Source organism: Parasteatoda tepidariorum, chromosome 7, assembly GCF_982258835.1.
Source record: "Parasteatoda tepidariorum strain Cologne lab strain chromosome 7, Ptep-v5.0, whole genome shotgun sequence".
NCBI classification, from domain to species: Eukaryota; Metazoa; Arthropoda; class Arachnida; order Araneae; family Theridiidae; genus Parasteatoda; species Parasteatoda tepidariorum.
This window is the reverse complement of record NC_141761.1, coordinates 5,280,475-5,296,717: the sequence shown is the minus strand read 5'-3', so window position 1 is coordinate 5,296,717 and position 16,243 is coordinate 5,280,475. Positions and strand designations below refer to the sequence as shown.

At 30.7% G+C, this 16,243-nt stretch overlaps 1 long non-coding RNA gene across 1 annotated transcript; it reads left to right on the top strand.

Annotated features, from left to right (window-relative positions):
* The first annotated feature begins 4,834 nt into the window (after positions 1-4,834).
* LOC147806766 (uncharacterized) lies at positions 4,835-12,864 on the top strand. The gene is made up of 2 exons (XR_015435142.1): positions 4,835-4,961; positions 6,042-12,864. It is a non-coding gene; the product is annotated as an uncharacterized LOC147806766 (long non-coding RNA).
* Positions 12,865-16,243: the final 3,379 nt, after the last annotated feature.

Below are 16,243 nucleotides of genomic sequence, written 5' to 3'. Positions count from 1 at the left end.
AAGCTGTCGAAGCAGGGGTTCCATCCCCTCTGCAGAGCATCAAAATTGCGATGGCATGTCCTCTGATCATGCTCAGGGATATTTCCCAGATTGTCGCCAATAGCTCAATGTGCAGCTCTAGTGTGACGTAATGAACTACAACAACTACAACAATGAACTACAACATGAATGAACTACAGCAACAAAATTAATAATGAACTACAACAACAAAATTACCATCACTCATTTAGATTTTAGGTTGGATTCCGTATATCTGCTCTCTCTCGATTTGTTTTTCGGTTTTGAGCGAACACTTGATGATACAGTGCAATTTGATACCTTTAAAATATAGAGTGACGCTAATCGGGAGAAAAGGTAATTGATAATTTTTAGAATTTGAGGACTTTTTTTTTCTCAAAGTTTTTCAGCAATAAGGTTATAATGTTAGTAATATTGATTAGGAAGCTTGCGACCCTACATTTGTCATCTTATCATTATTATTTATACAGACGAAAATCGACTTTTGGATTATACTGATAATCCTTCTTACATTAGGTGGGGAGCGCATTTACTGGTTTTAAGTAGTTAATTTAGTCCTTGTAAGTACACTTTTAGTGGTCCCGCAATGTACAACACGAAACTACATTGCGTATGCAATGTAAGATAACAAAGACACAGTTTCCAATAGAACGGTGTTACAGAAATATACCTTATACGTGTAAATAATTCATGTATATAAAGGGTGTAAATTACTCCGCGCACGGCTCGCGCCTACCACAGGGCTGACGTAAATTATCTTCAGTGGTAGACGGATCAGTGGATCATGGGTTAGAGTCCCCTTGCCGTCAAGCTAATTGTGGGAGGTTTTCGTGTTTTTTCCCACCATGTAACTCAAACTGGAGTTATGTTCCTCAAAAAGTCCTTTAAGAAGGCAAATTTCACCAGATACTCGTTGTCTTCTGGATTGATTGGGTTTAAAATTACAAGGCTAACCGTGTTTGAAATGGATAGTCGTAAAATCGGGTCGTGTTAACTGTAGAACACCGCATCACTGACTGCAGTCATTTAGCTGACCACTTTGATCAGACAGAGGGTACGCCGTATCTGTCCTCGCTAAATTGTTCTACCGTAAAGTACTCGAATTCGCGTGCAGGTCGTCAGGCTACCAAAGCAGGGAAACCATTCCCTCTGCAGGCGATCGAAATTGCGATGGCATGTCTTCGGATCATCCTCAGGAATGTTTCCCAGACCGTCGCCAATAGGCCATTGTGCAGTTCTACTGCGTCGTAAATAAAATACCTTCCTACTTACAGTTTTATAGTGCTGGGGTGATTAAGAAAAGTCAAGATGCAAATCTTCCAACGATTTCAGTTTGTCACCCAACAGAAAAGTCACTAGTCCCGCAGTGGACTGATCGTTAAGACACGGTTCCCAGCAGATCACCGAAGTCAAGCATCACTGGTAGCGGTCAATGTGCGGGTGGCTGACCACTTGGATCAATCTGCGTAGGGACCGAGGGTGTGCGGTATTGGTTCTCGTTAAACTGTGCTACCGTAAAGTGCTCGACTTCGCGCACAGGTCGTCGGGTTACCGAAGCGGGGATGCCATCCCCTCCGCAGAGGATCAAAATTGTGATGGCATGTCTTCGGATCATCCTCCGGGATGTTTCCCAGACCGTCACCAATAGCCCATTGTGCAGCTCTAGTGCGACGTAAATTAACAACAACAGCAACTTCGCAAAATTCTTCAATTCTAAGAATATTTTTCTTTTGCTTTGAAAAATCAAAGAATAACTGCCCCTTCATCATAATTGTATGTTTTAATTTAAGTAAAATTTGTAAGATTTCATTGTTAACTTCTTAATTTAGCAACACAATAATTTCTCTTAGTGATGATCTGGGCATTTTCTCTTTTTAAGGATACGAAGACAATACAAACGCATTCGTACACTACAACTGTTTCGGTACAGTGGTCAAATTTCTAGGGCCTTACTTCCAGTTGCATCACAGAGGAGAAGGTCGCAGGATCGAGTCCCGAAGTTTCAATAGAACTCCAGCACTTATAAATATACGAGGAACTGAGGGATCTGCATAAAAACTTTGTTTTGGAACATAAAATATTACACATCAGTATCATAATGTGTTTCTATGTCTTATAATTAAACAGTCATGTGATACTTATAAATATTCGTTGCAGTTATACGATAAATTTGGATTATAAACATGTGATTCTCTTTATTTCAATTTGGTACTTTAGTTTTCAGACCTTTCCACGCCCAGAATTTTCTGGCTTTTATTCTTCAGTAAAAAATTAATGTGGTACGACTTTTCATTAATTACATAATTCTAAATTATTAAGAATGACTTTAAGAAATTTATTGTTTCTTGTAAAATTAGTTTTGATGGTAGGATTAAAGTAGTAACGAGCATACCTCCTCATGCTACTTCTAAAATTTGGAATACAGATTATAAAAAAATTGAACTCGCTATCTTTATCCTTCGGAACATTTGGTAAAAGAGCAATACTCTTATGGCAACTTCAATACAAATATCCAGATTGTTTGTTATACAATTTTTTATGTTACGATTCGTATTCTGAATCACTGCATTGCTTCTAAATTATCTTTCGTCAATAATGACCAACACAAGTAATATAACTGTGACCATGAGATAAAAATCTATTTAAGCTATCCAGCCGCCACGTAGCAATCTCTTAGTAGTTTGGATAACTGAGCATTTTTACCTTCATTACTCTCTTACGAATAACCTTCTGGATTTTAGAAATTTAAGCGACGGCAGCTTCAGTTATATTAAGTAAGTGTATCTTTATTGCTCTATAGACATTTTGGTAGTGTAGAACAAAATATGCAGTGCTTTGAAATTTTCTTTTATTAAAAATTTAGTTTTTTTTAAAGAAATTGCAGAATTTTAATTTTTAAAATTAAATAGGAAATATTAAGCGGCATAAATATATCTAAAAGTGCTTTTTTGTTCAATAAGAGACAGTTTTAGTAAAATTAAAGATTAATTATGTTTGAGTAAATAAAACCCGTTTCTTAGATATTGTAATCTTTTGAAAAATTCATCAGAGTGAATTTAATTAAATTCATATTCTGTTTTTCTCACGGAAGTGTTTTAAACATGTCGAACGATGTTTAATGAAGTTTGGTCAGCATTCATTTTTAATGTTCATAAATAAATAGCCAAAACAATTGAAATTTTTAGACAAATTTGCTTTTAATTTAATAGCATAAGTACTGTTTATGAACAAAATATTGAACCTACATTCGTAAAAATAAATACGTATTCACCGTCAAGAACAGATTTATTAATGCGATTGGGCCTAAACAAAAAAAAAACAAGGAAAAAAAGTTAGAAATCAGTAAAAATTTCAAGACATCAACAAAGCAGTTGAATCTACAAGTGGTTAAACTACACTTGTGTAAAAAAGTTTTGTTTATCTTATATTAATTTCTCAAGTTGAATGCAAATTAAATTCTATAAAAACTGGTCGTATGTGAGATTGCTTACTTTAAATTCAAGATTTTAGTAAAATTTTAAGTCTGTGAATAATTTGTTTTTCTTTTCCGTAAAAGAATTTTTTTTAATTTATGTGAAATTTAAAATTCTAAATATTGCTGTGTCATTATAGGTTAATTGGCTATTGCATCTACTGAAATTAAAGCCATGCATTTAAGACTGTATTGTTGACTGGGAGTCACGCAATGACAGAACTGGCTTGTTGACTGGGAGTCACGCAATCACAGGACTGGCTTACCGACTGGGAGTCACGCAATCACAGGACTGGCTTACCGACTGGGAGTCACGCAATCACAGGACTGGCTTACCGACTGGGAGTCACGCAATCACTGGACTGGCTTACCGACTGGGAGTCACGCTATCACTGGACTGGCTTACCGACTGGGAGTCACGCAATCACTGGACTGGCTTACCGACTGGGAGTCACGCAATCACTGGACTGGCTTACCGACTGGGAGTCACGCAATCACTGGACTGGCTTACCGACTGGGAGTCACGCAATCACTGGACTGGCTTACCGACTGGGAGTCACGCAATCACTGGACTGGCTTACCGACTGGGAGTCACGCAATCACTGGACTGGCTTACCGACTGGGAGTCACGCAATCACTGGACTGGCTTACCGACTGGGAGTCACGCAATCACTGGACTGGCTTACCGACTGGGAGTCACGCAATCACTGGACTGGCTTACCGACTGGGAGTCACGCAATCACTGGACTGGCTTACCGACTGGGAGTCACGCAATCACTGGACTGGCTTACCGACTGGGAGTCACGCAATCACTGGACTGGCTTACCGACTGGGAGTCACGCAATCACTGGACTGGCTTACCGACTGGGAGTCACGCAATCACTGGACTGGCTTACCGACTGGGAGTCACGCAATCACTGGACTGGCTTACCGACTGGGAGTCACGCAATCACTGGACTGGCTTACCGACTGGGAGTCACGCAATCACTGGACTGGCTTACCGACTGGGAGTCACGCAATCACTGGACTGGCTTACCGACTGGGAGTCACGCAATCACTGGACTGGCTTACCGACTGGGAGTCACGCAATCACTGGACTGGCTTACCGACTGGGAGTCACGCAATCACTGGACTGGCTTACCGACTGGGAGTCACGCAATCACTGGACTGGCTTACCGACTGGGAGTCACGCAATCACTGGACTGGCTTACCGACTGGGAGTCACGCAATCACTGGACTGGCTTACCGACTGGGAGTCACGCAATCACTGGACTGGCTTACCGACTGGGAGTCACGCAATCACTGGACTGGCTTACCGACTGGGAGTCACGCAATCACTGGACTGGCTTACCGACTGGGAGTCACGCAATCACTGGACTGGCTTACCGACTGGGAGTCACGCAATCACTGGACTGGCTTACCGACTGGGAGTCACGCAATCACTGGACTGGCTTGAGAGCAGTTCCTATTAGTAAGAGTTATTCATTATCAGTATTAAGTTATTTATCAAATTTTAATTCATTGATAGAATCTTCTTTCAACTATGCCAAGTTGACTGAACCCTCTATATACTTTCTAGAATAACTGAAATAATTTGCCGAATCCACATTTTTTTGATTGAACTTTTTTCTTGACTATTCATGCATTTTTAAAATAGAAACTTGATTCAATTATGAAACTGGGTAAAATTTTCATTCTTTTATTAGATATTAATTACATATGGTATATCTAAGTAAGCATCTTGAAGGGGTAGTAAGATTTTTATTTCTAGAAATAAGTTATAAGAGATGTCAACAATATTTTTAGTTTTAATCAATCGTTGCTTTTCATTATGTAGTCTCTCCCCCGTTCTAAAATAGACTTCGTAATTTTTTTAAAAAAAATTGAAATTTTCTCAACCCGGACTTTTAAAAACATTTTTAGATTACTGTTTCTTAGTATTATTTACAGAGGTATTCTTTTTGGAATTTTCTCTTCCAACATAGAATATCCAGAACCTGGGTCATAATTTTCTAGTTTATTTTGCAATCAATATTTATATTGGTTGGTAAGTGAACTTCCGTCAAAATTGTTTTTAAAAAAATTAGGAAACTCTTTTTTTTCTGCGACTTCTGTTCGTTGGACTCGAATATTTGTTAACTATTTTACTTTGCTCTAACTCAACTGGACGACCGGAGTAAGATTCGTTTTTGAGGGTAGAATTTTCATTTTTAAGTTTAGAAAATCAATCACAACCGGTTCTTTATGCTATGATACCTATTTCATACATAGCATAAATATCAGGAGCATCTTTTTCTGCCTTGGTTAAAAGCAAAATGATTTCTAGAATGAAAATTTTTCTAATTTTGTTGTTCCCTTTTAATCTGAACATTAACACTTATTCGAACAGGTGCAACAAAAAATAATAAAAAAATTTAATGATTTTTTGAATGTTAGAAATTAGAAAAAGAAAAAAATAGTAGAAATTTATTTGACAACTCAAATTTGTTGCTTGGTATAAGTAAATTGAACGCACTCCTTTGTGTTCATAAATGTTCTTTCTTCCTTTTAGGTATCAGTGGGTGCCTCCATCACTACTTTATTAGAATGTCTCCAACAATTATAACAGTAGCTATGACAATAGTTTGCAATCCTCCCAAGACAGTCCCCTTTTTCTATATCAATGGGTTATTTCTTGTTCTCTCGAAATTAAATGTTTTGAAATACTTTAAAACTTAAAAATCATTGATAATCATTGTTGGAAATGAGTGATTTATGCAACACAATTTTTTATCATGTTATATTCAAAGTCTCCCTTGCTGTTTTGTGTTAAAACTTAGGTCGAAATTCTTTAAAATGTAATGTAAATTAATGTAAATCATTTAAAATGTAAATTAGGTCGAAATTCTTTAATTTACAAGCTTTGACGTTTGCCGCTCTTTTTAAGGTTTATCTTGAATGCAGTTTTTGTTACGACTTATTTTTCAAAATATTTTTAATTAAATTTATTTTTAATTTTTAATTTGAGGACAGATTATTGCATGATAAAATTATTAACATAAATAACTTTAGTAAGAGTAATTAGAAAACAAATGCTTTGATCCCCTAGTTTCTATTGAAATTTTTATACTATTAGAAATATAGAGGCTGATATTTTTAATTCTGGTATTACACGTTACTCGTATTTTGTTTATCGCTAATAGGAAACTCTACGCAACAACGATAGAATGTTATACTTGTGAACTTTTAATGTTTTCAACAAATCTTCGAGTATTTTAAAGTTCTATTTTAAAGTTCTTAGTCCCTCAAAATTTTATTTAAAGAAAATTCCAACATCTTCAAATTGAACTGATAAATAACAAATTTACTGTATGTTTCAAAACTGCGATAGATTTTATGAGAAATGACTTTTCAAAGCAATGCAGTAAACTATATACCAGTTCCACGTTCTAGGGATAATCAGTAATTGTAAATATACCAAATCTTTAATTTTACTGTCATAGTTTCGGATGTCATATGGTTTGTTACTGAATAGTCACCTGGTGTTGTATAGGTTTAAATATCATATTAGAAATTAAAACTTCGTTCTATTCCTGAAATAATTTAAAATAAAAGCTAATAAATAAATTTAATAAACAGCCATGCACTAACAAATACTTTTAGTAGTATACGCAAAATTTTTTCAAAGTATAATTATTTAAAAACTTTTTTGCCTAAATAGATATCAATATTGTCCAGCTTCAAAAAATATCGCGTGTTAACATATGATTTTGGGATCCCGTTGAAATTTCTATCAAACTAAATATTTCAGGGAGTTTTTAAGAAATACTTGATTAGTTTTTAATACTATGAGAGAAGGTGCAAATTTTAGTCTTTTAAAAGAAAAATATCCCATACTGATAAACATGTTAGATTCATATCTACAAATCTATTTGTGACGGCTTTCACATGCTAATTAATATTAAAGTATTTTACCTTTTAAGGCATCATTACACAAAATTTGCTACGATTCATTTTTCGAAGAATTTTTGAAAATCTCATGCATGTGAATTATATTGGACAAAAATAAAACGTATCTAGGCATTGTAATATTTATTTTTAAAAAAGGGACAAGATACAGTTTGTGTTAACTGAAGTTGATGAAAGCTCCAAATTCTATTCATTCTACGCAGTGTAAAAATATACTTTATAATATCTGGACATAGTTTTTTTAAGTGGTAAACTGGATTGTATTTTTGACGAACTATTTTCTGAAGCAAACATTCTATGATCTTGTTCATTAAATATTCTTCGTTGCTAAAAAAGTTAATATTCATAAATCCAGTTAATTAAGTTTACTTTACATTAACCTGAATAGTATTTTAATTTAAAATAAAATAAATTAATAATTCGAACTGGGTGTCGTGTTACTCTTAACATAGAAATTTTTAAAGCTCTGCATCCATATTCCTTTTCAATGAATTTTTATCTTACTTTTTATGAAACTTATTTAGTAAATGGTATATATTAATAATTTTCGGTCTTAATGTTTCGTTTAAAGTGTACTTTACTTATTGCTTGCTTTCTGAGGATGAGGATGCATGCACACAAATATAAATAAAACAACCAATATAATTTTCATTATAATCAGTCCATAATTAAACATTACATATGATACTCAACACCGCGTAATTTGATTTCTTAATTTCTGGAGGAAAAAATTTTCAGAGTTCTGAGAGAAATAAATTTTTCTGTTAATTATATTTTCAAAACAAAATATTATAAAATATATTGACAGGAATTTTTTAAAAGTAATATTGATAATATATTTTTGATTTTAATCTAATTCCAATTTAATGGGATCAATTTAAAAAAAAAGTCAAATAAGCGTTTCATTTTTAAAATTAAATTTTGTGAAGGAAAAGTCAGGCTCATTTTTAAGATTGAATATTTGGGGAAAAAATATAATTTCCCCCAAATTTCCCTAAATTTTTAAATGAAATATTTTATATTATCTGATCTTAATACGCAAAACTTAATTTTTAAAGATTTTATATTTATCACTTTCAAAAGTAGTGTACTTGTATTTTTATTTACTAATATCGAAATCTGAAAATAGTTTAAGAGGATTTAATTTTAAAAAGTGGAATAAGTATTGCTATTTTATCGGGAATTGTAATTTGAGAAACTAGTTAATAATTCTTAAGGTTAAGAAGAAAAGGTATAAGACTCAGTATTTTTTTTTCAATATGGTATTCATGAAATCGAAATTATTTTTATTTACTTTGGAATATTTTATTTCTTTCGCATTGCTTGTGAAACATCGATACAATATTTTAGTACTTAATTTTATACTTGATAAGAAACTACCAAAACGGCGAGTAATAAAATGAATCCAAGTATTTTGGAAAACCAATTGTTACAGTAAGTATGTGGTTTTGATGCAGGTATTTTAAACTGGTATCAGCAGCACCGTTACACTACTAAATGCTTTGACTTTTACTAAACACTAACATTAATACTAATAATCTAAACATCGAGAAGTATTTAGAAGTGTCAGTAAAGTTACATATCAGGGATCTACAACTATCAGAAATATCGGGCGTCTGGTCTCTATTGTTTCTAAAAAAACTACAGCTGGCCCAGAATGTTACACCAAAGCAAAACGCTTTTATGCTATTTTAAATTTGAAAGCATTCTTGGCTCTTAAAAATCGATACTGATTCCTAGAAATTTTGTATTTTTGTAGATCCCAGGATATGAAACTAGTAAATTTAACTTGCGAAGAGCATATGTTATGAAATGTTGTTACTATGTATCAAATATAAAATGATCTATGCAGTCCATGTAAGTAGTGCAAATGTTATGTTACAGTAAGTACTTTTTTAGATGCCAATCAAGCAATGCAAAAGAAATACTTATTCTAATGATGTAGTTTGTTAAAGTAACGAAATGTTTTAGTATAAAAATTGATGAAATCTAATGTAATATGACTGAAGGGGTGAATATAGTTTTCAGATTATAAGAAATATTTATCGGAGTAATTTTTTATAAATGGAATAAAACATGGTATGAAATAGCCCGGGAATTTCATCTTGTGTTTAATTCCAGAAAATAAAATTTTCTCCATAAATTTAATTTTTACTTTGATTATATAATGATTAAATTTTGTAAATTTTGGTTAAAAGTAACTAAATTATTTAATTTTTGAATATTCAGTCTAGTTCCGTTTCTAGATGTTAATTTTAATGATTTTTTAACAAATTAAAGAATTTACCCCTTACTGATTTTACTTTAGAATTATTCCAATTTATTTTTCACGGTTTTATAGCTTTAACCTAGCTCATAACAAACTAGTTCCCAACGAAGCAAAATTACGTAATTGAAATCTGCTAGTTCATTTAATTCATCTACACAATACACGAGATTTAAAATTTTAAAATTAAATATAGTAAATGTATCTAAACAAGTTGAACCAAATTTTAAATTCCGATGTCCGTTTATGAAGTAAAATAAGGAGGAATTTTTAACATTGTGTTATAGGGGATTTTCAATCTGAGATCTGCAACATAGAGTTCGTTGAAAATATTACATTTATAACTTTTAACCAAACGCAAACCTTGTCCAACTTGAACCTTAGTCTGCAAAAAAATTTTTTGAAGCTAATTTTAGTTATTTTGTAATCTAAAATATTTAAGACAATCAAAATAGTTCTATTTTAATTCGGTAAAAAGATGATTATAATATCATAAAGTAGTAACAGTTAGTGACAAAAATTTCGATTACATTACTTTACACATTTCACCCTTATTTAAAATATGCTTTAAATTTTACCCAGATATAAATTTGTTAAGATTGGAATTTTGTCTAATATTGTAAATTCGTAACGGGTTTCAAAATGAACTCTCCTTACAAACTTCAGTTATCGCATCAAGTATCTTTTGTCTAGATGCATGGATTAATTAAATGTACGGCACAATGAAAGTATAAAGAGCGATTTTTTGCTCAAAATTTCTACTTTGTATCTCGTAATTTAAATTTGAGGGAAATCTTAAATTATCAAATACAGTAAAGTTGTAATTCCTAATTTTTGTCCTATTTAAATTTTTATGCTTATTTGTTTGTTTTCAGTCCAAATCTGTTAAATTATTTAAAAAAAAATTTAATGGAATGTTTTTTGAAATATCGTGCTTCCTTACCGAGACGAACTTCAGAAGTGAGTTTTCTAATTTAAATTAAGAAATACAGAAATCCGTCAGATATCTGCAGTAGATTTTATCCCAATTTTTTTATATAACTACTTTCAAATCTTAAGCCCATGTCCAAAATACTTAAGTTATAAGTATACTTTGCAAGGAAGTTACTAACTTAAATTTAAGAAATACATTTTCCCCCTATGTAGCAAAGGTGACAATTCGGTAATGACCCATTTGCTCTCGGAATTCTGAGAATTCTGAAACAATGAGGATACGTTCAAATTTAATAATAAAAATGAAATGAAGGTTTTCAGATTTCTAATTTCCCGTTCATAAGCAAACTCAGTTTTTGCAATAAAATTTTTGAAGTCACTCTATATGACTTTAAGTATTCCCACAATTTTAAATATATCCTAACTTTTACTATACGATCAGGTTCCTAATAGAATACTGGCAAATATAACAGTTTGGATAATACTCTGGAAATGTGACGGGGAAATAATTGCAAGCCCTAAGTTGTGGGTAATTAAAAGTATTTTATTTTAATTTAAGGTATGTGCGGAATGCTTACCGATAAGAACAGCACTACCGTTCCAGACAGAGGTAAATTAAAAATTTTATAAATAAAAAATTAACTGCGTATATTAAGTTCTATTGGCAATATATCCATTCCTCACCGTTTTTTATTACATAAAAAACCTTAAATATTCCATTATTTAAATTAAAGTCTAACTGAAACTAGTTTAGACTTACCGTCATTTTTAAAGTCCCTTTATAATGTTTCTTTGACATCTAATATTGCATTAAATAGTAAGACTAACGATTAAAATTGTATAAATCACAATTATGCGGATTTTTATCGAATTTAAACTAAACGGACTTCATGCTTTAATTTGTTCTCAAATTGTATTTTCATTTTATACAATGTATTGAAAACGCAGCCGAAATTTCACGTATTCATAACATAGATATTAAAATGCCGAAATTCATGATGAGACTGCATTTAAATAAAAAAATTTTGGAATATATTCAGCTCAATAAAAATAAAATATTTTTCTTTTAAATATTAGAAATTAAAATGCCAAAGCTCATGGACAGACGGCATTAAAAGAAGCAAAATTTTTAAGTACATATTCAGCATAATAAAGTAAATTTTTTGAAACAAAATATTAGATTCGAAAATTTCCTGTAACAATTTACAAGAGTGTAATATGAATAATGAACGTTTTAAAAATTTTGAAATTTAATTCATTAAAATGCTGCTTTGAACTGGCATTCGACGGATGCTTTTTGTGCATTACGGGGACATCGATCTGCAACAGGAAAGTGTGCAGGTGTGGATCGGAAGTTTCGTAACGTCTGGGGGAGTGTTAAGCATGAAGTGGAGGTGGTAGACGGCCGTTCTGCTTTCTCTTCGTGTTTCACACTCATTCAGCCGTTTCGGAACTTTTCGATTTGTGCCTGTAAGTTTCTGCTGTGGAACAATGTCGTTGTACTGTGTCGAAAGTTTAACGTTAAATCTCAGTGATTGCAGCCTTTTCGATAGTAGAATATTAATTTAAGCTTATTGATTAATGCACACTAAGCAGTAATTTAGAATAATAAAATTGTGGCAGCAAACAATATAAAATTTATATAAAATATAAGTTTATTTAAATCTGGAAAAATTTTTTGTACAAAATTACATTGTGCTGGATGCAGTTTAGATAACTCTTTTCCTAATTAAAACCTGTATTTTGCAACTTTGGTATATTTTAAAGGCTTTTTTTTTAAAAAACAAATTCTTAATTCAGTACTATAATTCATATAGTTTAGTTTTCTTTTTAAAGCAAATTTGTTGTAATTGTTTTTATATTTTACACATCTGTACTAGAACAAAACTGTTGGTATGCCATAATGTAACAAAATCTGTTAACTGCTATTAAGTTAAAAATAAGGATTCAAACAAACCATGACGAAAAGTTTAATCAAAATCATTTAATAAAAATAGGAGGAAGAGTTAATATTGAAGTTGTGGAAAAGTTTTATACTAGTTTCTTTACGAAAATTGCAGTTGGCAAATTTTACATCCAGTTCTTTATTGTAAGACCAAAAAGATGTTGCATATTGTTGTATTTTGAAATTGCAGCATTAAATGTAATTGTATATTTGGCTTAAACCCAAAAATTAATGTATATTTTATGAATTTAGAATTTAATAAAATTTATTGCTAAAGCGTAATGTTGTTTTTAGTTTTTGTCACTAAGAAATGTATCCTTCTTTAAATATAGTGTTCTGACTTATTGTCTTTTGCGTACATAAGTGATTGCTAGATGTCTTACTTTAATATTTTCAGAGAGAGCAAACATTAAATTTTAGCACTTGACTTGAATAAATTTAAGTGCATTTCTCTTAAGCTACTCTGATATTTTGACATAAGTGGAGAAATAAATGTTTTTATTTTTATTTTGTAGACCTAGAATAATTAATCAGAGTTAAGTTGTATAGTGTTAAGAAAGTAGCATGACTTATTCAATCCCCAAAGCATAGCATAAATGAGTTTAGAGAAAATTAATTTTAAAAAGCATAGGAAATTCAATGAACAGTTATTCTGTTAATGAACTCTAAAAACGTTTGATTCAAAATTAAAATGCAATTATATTTAAAGTTTAAGTGAAGTAAAATTTTTGACTGAAGAAATATTAAAGGAAAATTTATTCATTTTGAAAGGAAGTGTTAATTCATAGTTAAACAAAGTTCGCATAAATTACTAACTAATGAAACATAAAATTTTATATCCGATTATGAACTATATTATTGAGAATCAGGTGGGTAATATTCTGAAACTTGAAAATTTTAGAAAGTAAAGAAACATCGGAAACCATGGTTAATCAAAAACCGCTTTATTTACAGCTTTATTAGTCCTTTGATAGTATCGTGATTGATTTCTTAGCTCAGCATATAAGATTCATCGGAAAATATATTTTACCTGTTAAGATAGTTCTTTGACGGCAATGTGAAGCATGAGCATGCGTCGGAAGTAGTACTTTAATATATGAAACGCATGCACTTTTTGCACTATTTGGTTCATTGATTTGTGTAGTCTTATTCAATCCATCAGAAATTGTACAGAAACAATACGTCACTTGTTTAGGTCACATGCGTAATATCAGATTTTATGTTAACATAATATGTACACTTTTTAAATTTCTAAAGAAATACCTAAAGGATTATTCGTATACATTACAATTCAAAAATTTTTTGACTACTTTAAGATTTAATAATTATAAAAATGATTAATAATTATAAATTTTTTTAAATGAAGTTACCTTTAGATTAACGAATTCTATAATTGTGTACAAAAATATTTCGATTCGCTTAAAAATTTCTCCCGCATTAGCTAAATATGCCAAAAGTGAAATTAACATAAGGTTCAAACTTTGGACTGCCCTCTTGCCTAAACTATCGCTGTCATATTTTACAGATTGAGGCTAGCTAACATCCATATTTTGAGTCAGAATTTCGAGGAAATAAGATATGTTTATTCAGAAAAAAAGTACATTTTGTGCCTTATTTCAAAATTTATTATATCATTAAAATATTGTCTCCAAAAATTAGCACAATTAATGTTTAACATTTGAATCCATTAAGATTGAGTCCCAGTTTTTGAAAAAACCGATAATTTAATGAAAAGTTACTTAGGGTGTTCGCTTTTTTTATTTTGCACATACCTTATCTCTGAAAATATTAAATCAAATTTCAAAAACTTTCTATTTCTTTTCCTTCATGTTTAGCTGCACATTTTTTATAAATTTTTATATTTAAAAAATATTGCTTATCAGCTGTAGTTTCTCTCTTTATTTTCAAGTTTAATTGCATTCCTTCAACAAAGCTGTACATAAAAATTTTGTAATATTTTTAAACTTAAAATAATTTTCAAAATATTATTTTGACTTTATTTAAAACCAGTTTAGTATAAACTGAAAAAGGTTGGTTAAAGTCAACTGGCTTATCAAGCTGATAAGATCTCATTGTTTCAGTAACTTTCAAATAATATTTATTTTAATAAGTGAATATTTCAATAACTTTTTAATTACTTGAATGGTAAAGCATTCTGAATTTTTATCTTTTCTTTAAATAAAAAGCATAGGATACAAATGGAAAAAAATAGTTGTAATATTGAGTAGTGGAGTACACTATTGAAATGAAAATTAATAACCGGTTTTTATTCAATATATAAAACATGTGATGATAATGCATCAGCTTAATGTAGACAAAAAATTTCTTATTCTTTTTTGAAATCACAATTAATTAAAATAAAAAACTTCTGAAAATAATATTTGATTATTTATGCGTAATTAAGATCCCGAAGACGATAAAATTTACTAGTTAAATCGTTTAGTAGTTTTAACTATCAATTCATTTAAAAATTCGTCTGTAACAGTGCAAATGGTGAATTAACAGTTTTTTTCAAATTTAATTGGTTTAAAATCTTTTATTGGAGTGAGAGAAAGGCAACTTTTCTAACTGATTAGAGTTTCATTTTCCGTAGTTTGCATTCGGTCTTTCACTTATTACAAGCATTTTGAAATGCTTGCGTTTAAGCCCCCAACGGGCTGCTGTCAGACCGACCGGCAAACACCAATCGTTTTGTTCTAGGCAACAGATTATGTAAACAAAACAAGCAAAATAAAACTGATATTTTTTTCGTCCGGCTGCTTCTTAGACTATTTGTGAATTTGCGATAAAATTAGCATTCAATACAATATAATATTAAAGTGCTTTATAAAGTAATCGTTCTATCATTTATATATAAAACCCACTTTCTATTAATAATTTTCGCAGAAATGAAGTCAAAGTGAAACAACTGTACAATTATAATGTTAATTAATTATTAATTCAAAACTTTAACTGTTTTACATTCAACATATTAAATGAATATTTTTGATTAATTGTAAGAAATAAAATAGTGAAAATTATAATTTAAACACCAGGTTTTTTAAACGTTGAAACGTTGACACTTGAAACGTTGAACGCTCTTTTCTAAAGACGAAGAGAGAGAGTCGTTTAAAGCACGAAATCTAGTTATTCCCGTTTATAATAAATACTGCTGGTATTAAGAAAACAATTATAAATTAACGGAGAACTATCATAGGTTTCCCAATATTCACAGAAATTAAAAAAAAAAGTTTTGATTATTAATTCTGTTTTTTTGTACTGAATTTGAGCTTTTATCCATAAAAATTTGTTAAAGTTCGATAACTTGTTTTTACATGAATATTAACTAGAGACTTTATTTGAAAATATTTTTAGCGAAATTTTTAATACGTATTAGAAGACTTTACGGTAAAAAAAAAAATAGGTTATATTTTGTAGTATTGAAAAGGAAGAAAAAAAGTTAGCTTGTGGGTTAGATAATTTTTTTGAAAAATTGAACACCAGAAATTTAAGAATTATTTTAATTCTGCTCTAAAATTGTAAAATAATCGTGATTAGCGTTGAAAGCCCTTCAAAGAATTAATTGAGAAATTTTGATTTCCACAACGGCGAAAAGAATTATATAAATGGCGGTTATATTTATTTATTTCAAAATTTACTTTAATTTTTTTTAAGAAATTTG